This window comes from Coregonus clupeaformis, chromosome 34, assembly GCF_020615455.1.
Source record: "Coregonus clupeaformis isolate EN_2021a chromosome 34, ASM2061545v1, whole genome shotgun sequence".
Lineage (NCBI taxonomy): Eukaryota > Metazoa > Chordata > Actinopteri > Salmoniformes > Salmonidae > Coregonus > Coregonus clupeaformis.
Window position 1 is genome coordinate 35968873 of NC_059225.1, and position 8665 is coordinate 35977537.

Below are 8665 nucleotides of genomic sequence, written 5' to 3' on the forward strand. Positions count from 1 at the left end.
TTTCTAAACCCAGAGGTGCAACATCGCAAGACTTAAGTGAACGCTTGCGAAACAGACCAGGCCGTGAATATTATTCCCAGTCTAAATGCACAACCTAGATTTGAGTCAATGTATTCAATAGTTTAACAGATTGTCACTTTCACAAGGTTGTAGTAAACAGACATTTTCATTTTCGTAAACTTTTATATCGAATGAGTGCCTTTGATTTGACAGCCTGCACATGTGCAGTTCGGTGCGAGACGACCATTAGACCTGATGACTGGTTTCTATGTATGAGCTTAGCTAGCCAACATCTCCAATAGAAATCCCAGATCACACTTGTAGGCGATGTCATGGCGAAGTAGTTTTAGCCTGTCTTCATACTGTACTGTTTGTTATCATACCTGAACATATTAACCACTGGAGGACAGTGTAAGTCAACCAACTACTGAACAAAAATGTGACAATAGTCTGAAAAACAGACAATTTAAAACATTTTTATAAATTCATAGCCTACTAGAAAATAAAAACTGATGAGGGACAGTGATAGATGCTTGTTTGTTTGAATTTGTCTATACAATACTATTTTTGGTTGGAAGTTTTGCTGCCAAAAGAAGGCATGGATGAATGAGAAGGAGATGAAGGCAGGAACCACCTGGAATGAAGTCAAGAAAACCACCCAGGACAGAGTTCACTGGAGATGCACCGTCAAGACTTTGGTAAAAATGTCTACAAATCCAAGGCTAATGGACTGTGTGAGAAATAAATACTCATTAAACACAACTGTGACTTTAGTTGTGTTTAATGACTAAATGCAGGTAGTATTGATGTTGCTGCCTCTTGTGCAGGTGCTATAGCAACAGGGCAGAATCTATTGTTGTTGCCACCCCCAGGGCAGTTACTATAGCATAAGGGCAGATTACTACTCATGTTGCTGCCTCTGGGGCAGGTACTGTAGCAGAAGGGCAGATACTATTGATGAACTCAAACTGTCTTATAATTTTTTGTATGAACTGTTTGACATTGTGGCCATTGTTACAGTGACTATTGTCAGGCAGTGACTACCCAGCATTTTTCCATTTATTGAATGAAAGGTGATATTTTTGAAAATGATTAAAGTTATGATTATAATTTTTTTAAGATATAGCATCTATATTGAATCGCTAGGAAGATAGGCAATTCTGCCCTACAAAGAAAATAACTAATACTTTTATCACATGTAAAATAAATACATGGCTAGGGAAATTACCTGTCTGTCTGTCTGTCTGTCTGTGACTTTTTCCCCACAGCCCCCGAAAACTTGGCGAGTGGGTTCGGGGACAACCCGCGAGAACCCGGCCTAGAGTAAACAGAGTGCGTCTCGGGCCCCGACCTCTGACTTCCATACGACTCTGGTTTCTCTTCATTTTACTAAAGACTTCCGTGGAGAGGAACACATTTACGAGTTCAACGTATTTTTGGAGGGCCTTTGCTTCTGGCAGAGCCCGATATCTTGTTTCAAGAGAAATCAACAGAGACTGAGGTGCCTCAAAGCTCGCAGAGTCGAAGGTCATGGCCGGAGGGCAGGATCATCAGTCAGCCAGAGGGGCTGGACTGCGCAATACTTTGCAGTTCGTATGGAAGAACAAGGGCAAGCAGATTGGGAATCGAGAATGGTTCATCAGGACGGTGATCATTGAAGGTTTAAGGGTGGACCCAGGGCATGTTTACTGCCTCCAGCGGAACGCAGCTGCAGAGGGGTATGATCTTTCACTGAACAGCCAGGCCTTGTACAGGCGGTGTATGGATATTTGCAAAGAGAAGGCAACGAGCGAGCCTTTTTCGAATTTCCAGGTTTTCCCCTTGTGCCGGTTGGATTTGAAGATCATAACTGTGCACATGTACAATCCCTATGTGGGTGATGACAGCATCGGTGCTTTTCTAGGCCGGTTTGGGAAAGTGAGTCCCGGAGTACGATATCTAAGGGATGGGTACGGGATATGGTCGGGAAGGAGGCAGTTCCGGGTCGTACTGAACAGGGATTCGGAAGGAGTCGATAAGCTGGTTCACCCACCAGCCTATTTCTCCATTGGTGCGGACCGGAGGTACCTGTTTTATTCAGGCCAGCCAAGTTTTTGCAGACACTGCCGCAGCTTTGGCCACTTGGCCACGGGGTGCACCCTGCTGAAGTGCAGAAACTGCGGGAAGCCAGGTCATGGGGCAGCCAACTGCAGGGAGGCCCGAGTCTGCAATGGCTGTGGGAAGCAGGGTCACATTTTCAAAGATTGCCCAAAGAGACAACGGACCTATGCGGATGCAGCCGGCGATGGCCTCGTGGTAGATGCTGTGAACTCTCCTCTACGGCCAATAGAGGAGGTTCTCAAGGAAATTAGAGCGGTCGCAGATGAGATGGGAAAAGCTCCAGGGGGAAGTGCAGCAGAGGAGGTCCAGACGACGGAGACCTTGGAGGAGATGGAGTTGCTGACGGGCGCCTGGGAGGATAGTCCGCTGAGCGAGATGTCAGACGACTCTGCTACACCCACCCGTTCGCGGAAGATGAGGTCGAGTTCGGCTGGCGGGGCAACTGGATCAGCATCTTCAGGCAATGAGCAGTCAAGTTTGGAGTATAAGGGGAAAAGGAGTAAGAGGAGGAGGGTCACTGACAGGGGGTTGGTGGAAGAACACAGGAGGCCATCGGTGGCCGTCTCCAACTGGTTTGCAGTACTGAACCCTGATACCGGGGATGAAGGGTCGGAGGTAGGGGTCGAGATCCAGGATCCAGGGTCATTGAAGGCTCCTGCACTGGAGGTCTCTGAAGCCTCGATAGGGAGCACTGGAGATAAGGTCCAAGAGTCCTGTTTGGGTCTGGCAGTTTCCGGGAAGGGCGCCTCAGGGGTGGACACCGATACTGAGGAGGCTTCGATGGAATGTGCACAGGTGTTGTCCGGGGGAGACTGTTCTTCCAGCTCTGGGGAGGGATCGCTGGTCTGTGGACAGGTACCAACCCGTGTAGACTCATCTTCCAGTCCTGAACGCTCGTTTGTGGCGCCGGGCACGCCGAACAGTGACCTCTATCTGGAAGAGGTGAGTGGTTTGGGGAGGGGGAAGTATACGGGCCGTGGATGATCTTGGGTTTTTTTCTTTCTTTTGTATGGCCCTGTTTACAGCTGTGACAGTGAATGTCAGGGGGTTAAGGGATGTGGGGAAGAGAGGAGGAGTGTTTCAGTACCTTTCCTGTGTCTATTTTCAGGTCTGTTTTTTACAAGAGGTTCATTTAATGGACATGGGGGATGTTTCTGTTTTTTCAAGAGAGTGGGTAAAGGGAGAATCCAGATGGGGGATAGGGGGGGTGCACTCCTCTGGGGTGGGGATCCTGTTTGGAGATAGGGAGTTTTGTGTGGGGGGTTGTTTTTCCGTCATACAGGGGAGGGTTTTAGTGGTTGATGCCGACTGGAGGGTGGCGAGGTTTCGCTTTATTAATGTTTATGCACCTGCTGAACCTCGGGGTAGGAAAGAGTTATTTTTGGCCCTGACAGATGTTTTTGTTACTAACCGAACTGTGGTGCTGGGGGGGGATTTCAATGTCTCTTTTGAAGGTACTGGGGATTTTAGCCTACCTTATTTGGTGTCTGTTGTTAAGAATTTTTCTTTTAGAGATTCTTTCAGAGTCATCAACCCCACGGGGGAGGGTATGACATGGGCAAACTCAAGGGGCTCACGTAGCCGAATTGACTTTATGTTTTTACCTGCATCTGTGCCAGTTTCGAGAGTCACCGTTTCTCCTGTCTGGTTTTCTGACCATTGCCAAGTACAGGTGGTGTTCTCGGTTGAGGCGCCTATATTTGGGAGAGGGTTTTGGAAATTAAACGTAAACATTTTGGGGGATTTTTCTTTCAGGGAGGCTTTTAAATCCCATTATGAGATATGGGGTGACCTCAAGCCCTATTTTGGTTCTTTAGTCGAATGGTGGGAGTGCGTAAAGCGCAATGTGCGCACACTGGCCATTTCTCATTGTGTTGCTAAGGCTCGGGCTGACAGGGGAGTTTTTCGGCAGCTTCAGGGGGAACTGGCGGCCTTGGTGGCAGCTGAGAACAATGGTGAGGGGAGGGATGTGGAGAGGATGGAGGTTTTAAAAAGTAAGTTGGGGCTGTATTTTCAGGGGAAGGCCAGGGATTTTCTCTTCAGGTGTCAAAGGGGTAAGTTTGAGTTTGGGGAGGCGAGTAGTTCATATTTTTTTAAACAGGTTAAAGCTGCTCGGGCCAAAGCAGTAATTGCCCAGCTGCGAACAGAAGGGGGCGGAATGGTCTCTGACCCTAGTGGGATGGTGGAAGCAGCGTCCGCATTCTACCGAGAATCCTTTAGGGAGATGGACATAGACGGTTCGAAAGAGAGTGTCTTTTTGGGTTTTTTGAGGAGGAAGGTTCCCCCGGAGGCAGTCGTTGATCTAGACCGCCCTTTTGAGCTGACGGAGGTTGAGGCTGCTTTGCGGGCTTTACCTACCAACAAGGTGCCAGGTTTTGATGGGATTCCTCTGGAGTTTTGTTACCTTTTGGGAGGTTTTGGGGAGAGATTTTCTTTCTGTAGTTAATGCAGTGTTTGATTCAGGGCTTTTAGGGTCTTCAATGAGGGAGGGGGTCTTGACGCTGTTATTTAAGAAAGGGGAAAGGGATAACCTGGGGAATTATAGGCCCATTACACTATTGTGTGCAGACTATAAGGTGGTAGCCCGGGTTTTAGCGGGCCGCCTCAGGAAGGTTCTGCCCCATGTCATACATGAGGATCAGACATGTGGGGTGGAGGGGAGGTCCATTCACTGGAACCTGAGTCTGGTGAGGGACTGTATTGCTTGGGCCCAGGACAGAGGGGTGCACCTCATGTTGGTGGGCTTAGACATGGAAAAAGCGTTTGATAAGGTGCACCATGGGTTCCTTTTTTCAGTTTTGGAAAGGATGGGGTTTGGGGCAGGGTTTTTGAGGTGGGTGGGGATTTTATATACGGCAGTGGGAAATAGGGTTTTAGTTAATGGGCATGTAGGGGAGGTGGTCCCTCAGCAGACTGGGGTACGTCAAGGCTGCCCATTGTCACCACTGCTTTATGTGTTGTACATTGAGCCTCTGGCAGCAGCTTTCCGGGCGGACACACGTATTTTGGGCCTCCGCCTACCGGGTGGTGGCTCTTCAGAGGTCAAGATCTCCCAGTATGCGGATGACATGACTTTGTTTCTGACGTCCGAGGGGAGTGTTGCCAGGGTGGTGGAGGTCCTGGGGGAGTTCGGACAGGCGTCGGGGGCTAGGGTCAACCTGGGGAAATCCTCAGTTAAGTTTTTTGGGCCGTGGGCAGGGAGACAGGAAGGCCTCAGTGGTCTCTCGCTCTGCTCGGGGCCGATGAGGGTCCTGGGAGTGGATTTTGAGGTGGCAGGTAGTGAGGGCATCAATTGGGGACAGAGGATTGCAAAAGTACGCACCCGGGTGGGCCTTTGGAAAGCTCGTCGGCTCTCTATGAGTGGACGGGTTCTTGTCATTAAAGCAGACATTCTTCCGTCCTTGGTTTATTTGGCCTATGTTTTTCCTGTGCCTCCTCGTTACAGGAAGGGCCTAGTGCGAATAATTTTTTCCTTTGTTTGGGGGGGCTACGAATATGTAAAAAGGGATTGGATGGTGCAATCAGTGGAGGAGGGGGGAAGGGGTGTTCCTGACCTCCCTCTTAAGTTGGACACTATTTTCTTTTCTTCGATATGTAAAAGTTTGGTCAGCCCTTGTAGCCACGGTTTCAAGGTTTTTCTTTTGTTTTGGCTATCCTTCCCACTGCGAAGGTTGGTAGCCTGGGACAACTCCCGCCCTAAGGCGGAGACCCTCCCAGCTCATTTCCAACATGCGGTTAAGTGGAGCAGAAGGCACACTGAGTGCCTGGAGGGTCTGCTCTGCATGGACCACAGGGCTTTATACAGGACCTTGGTGGCTAAGCGGGGTCCTGTCGGTATCTATGGGGTGGGACCAGTGGTATGGAAGGCGATTCAGCAGAAGGGTCTACCTAACAGGTTGAAAGATCTAAACTGGTTGTGTCTGCATAGGCGTTTGCCCGTTAGGGAAGTCCTTCAAGGGTTAAGGTATGCCCAAGGGAGGGGTGTGAAGGCGAGGAGACGCTCCGTCATGCATTTTGGGAGTGCTCCTTTGCCCGGAGGGTGTGGAGGGAACTGGGTTCTTGGTTTCAGGTGAGGGGGATTTCATCTTTTGAAGCAGTTACGTTGGGGTTGGGTTTGGGCATCAGCAGCGGGAGGGGGTCTTTTTTAATTTGGTTACTGATCTCTTTGGGGAAGGCAGCTCTGTGGGATTCAAGGGGGGTTTTGGTTAAGTCCAATATGGACTGGGGAGTAGGTGGAGTGGTGAGTAGGGTTAGAGCTGACCTGAGAAAGAGGTTTGATTTTGATGTGGACAAATATGGTTTCCATGCCTCTAAGGAGAGATGGAAACCTCTTTATCAGTAAAGGACAGTTTGTTAAAAGGTTCTGTTTTCAAGATTGGGCCTATTTGTATTTATGTTTATTGTTTTTTTTTTTCATGACTCGTTATTGTGCGGGTTTGGGTTGGCATTGTCTTGTAATTTCAAGCGTTTTGTACAAGGCTTTTAGTGTGTAAGATGAGTGGTTTTGTTTAATAATAAAAAATAAAAAAATCTGTTCTTATCAGTTTAATATCTGATACGTCCCCCATTGGGGGACTACATATTAAATTGATTTTTCGAACAGGGAGTCGGAAATGGGGCTTGCTCCGTCCGCTCCACGCATCGACCCGGTATTGCAGTACCTCCGGGAACGGTGCAACACTTTCCTCCCATTGTCAATGAAAACAACTACACGGAGGTAGGTAAAACAGCCAGCAGAAGAAGAGAGGTTAAAAAAAAAAAAAAAAAAAATCCAAACTGAAAGAAGGGCGAAGCGCTTTTCGTGTGGTCCAGCGTTTTCCCTCCAAAGTGTTGCACCGTTCCCGGAGGTACTGCAATACCGGGTCGATGCGTGGAGCGGACGGAGCAAGCCCCATTTCCGACTCCCTGTTCGAAAAATCCATTTAATATGTAGTCCCCCAATGGGGGACGTATCAGATATTAAACTGATAAGAACAGATTTTTCTTTTGGAAAAGTTTTTATTATACATTTCCTTTAAAACAGCTCACATTTGCAATACATTTACACACATAAAAACGGCATCAAGTGCATAAAAACCAGCATTACAATTAAATTTAAAAAGGTACATGTTGTTTATTTAAAACAATAAAACAATCCTATATAAAAGTACCTATTCTTGTAAAAGCCGATTACTAAAAGCCATTTAAAATGTGCATAAATGTTTTAACAAAGTAAAAACAATTTTAAGACATAAAAAGCCTGTCAAAAAGTCACTTTGTTAAAAAAGCTGTCTTCGGTCCTTTGTACAGAAACGGGGTGAGTCCTTATCAAAAAAGCCTCCTCCTGCTCTTCCTGAAACGACTCCGTACCCGTCCGTCGGGGCCCAGAGGAGACTCCTCCCCTAGGCGCATCGCCCTAGGCGCCGCAGCGCTGTCAGGCCGTGGCCGCCGGGACCTTGGGTGTTGTGGGGGACCCTTCGCCTGGGGTCGAGGCCCCCTGTCGTTCGTACCACCCCAGGGCTTCCGTGGCTACCAAAGCCACTGCCTGGGGGGTGGTCTCTACCTGTTTCCCCACCAGCAGGTTGCGGGAGGACCACAGTGCATCCTTCAGACACGTGAGGGTGGGCCAGAGTTGTGTGAAGGCCTTTGTTGTAATAGGCCTTCGGCCCACCCCATACAGCACGAGCTGGGGCGTTAGGTCCTCCCCTGCTGGCAGGCGTGGGGAGATCAGGGGCCTGCTTCCTTCCACAGGTCCCGTGCGGCTCTGCACTCCCAGAGCAAGTGCCTCACCGACTCTTCTTGGCCGCAGCCTGGTCGGGGGCACGCGGATGTCCTCGCCATGCCCCGGGAGTGCATAACGGCCCTGACCGGGAGGATCTCGTGGGCGACCATCCAGGACAGGTCACGGTGCCGATTCAGCAGAGCAGGATGGGCCACGTTGCGCCAAACCGTTGAGGGCTCGCCTATAGCAAGCCCGCGCACTGGACACACCGGTTCCCGTTCCTGCACAAGAGAGAGAAGAGAGCGGTGTTTAGTTAAAACAGTGACAGGCTCCTTTTCCAGTTTAAAATGTCTTAAAAACGTTCTGAGCTGTACATAGTGTGTGGGGAGCAGGAAAGAGACTGGGGCTCGCAGGTCGACTGGGATCAGCCTCAGAGACCTGAGGTAAGATCCCAGCCAGAACCGTGCGAGGGCCTGGGTCTTGTTGTTGACCGGGGAGGTGGCAAGAGTAAGATGTAACGCCGTATAGCGGCTGCCCAGGAACAAGTAGAGGTCAGGCAAGCCTTTCCCCCCCTTGAACCTGGGCCTCTTCACCACCTCCCTCCTCAGCCTCTCCCACTTGCTTCCCCACAGAAAATAAAACAACATCCGGTCCAGAGCTAATAATGTTTTCCTAGGGGGAATAAAAACAGAACTGATTAGTAAAAGGACAGGTAAAATCACAGCCTTTATGATTAAAACCTTGCCCTCAAAAGTCAGCTGTCTCAGTCCCCAAAACCCTAGTCTCTGTCTTACTGTCCCTAACGTCCCGGTCCAATTCCCACTACCACCTCCCTCTCTGTCAAATTTAACCCCTAGAACTCTA

The 8665-nt window shown here is 49.2% G+C and overlaps 1 non-coding gene and 1 pseudogene across 1 annotated transcript; one reads left to right on the forward strand and one right to left on the reverse strand.

Moving 5' to 3' along the window:
• The first annotated feature begins 6597 nt into the window (after positions 1-6597).
• Positions 6598-6783, forward strand: LOC121550113. Its single transcript, XR_005996908.1, has one exon. It is a non-coding gene; the product is annotated as a U2 spliceosomal RNA (small nuclear RNA).
• Positions 6784-6925: 142 nt separating this feature from the next.
• Positions 6926-7099, reverse strand: LOC121550114 (annotated as a pseudogene).
• Positions 7100-8665: the final 1566 nt, after the last annotated feature.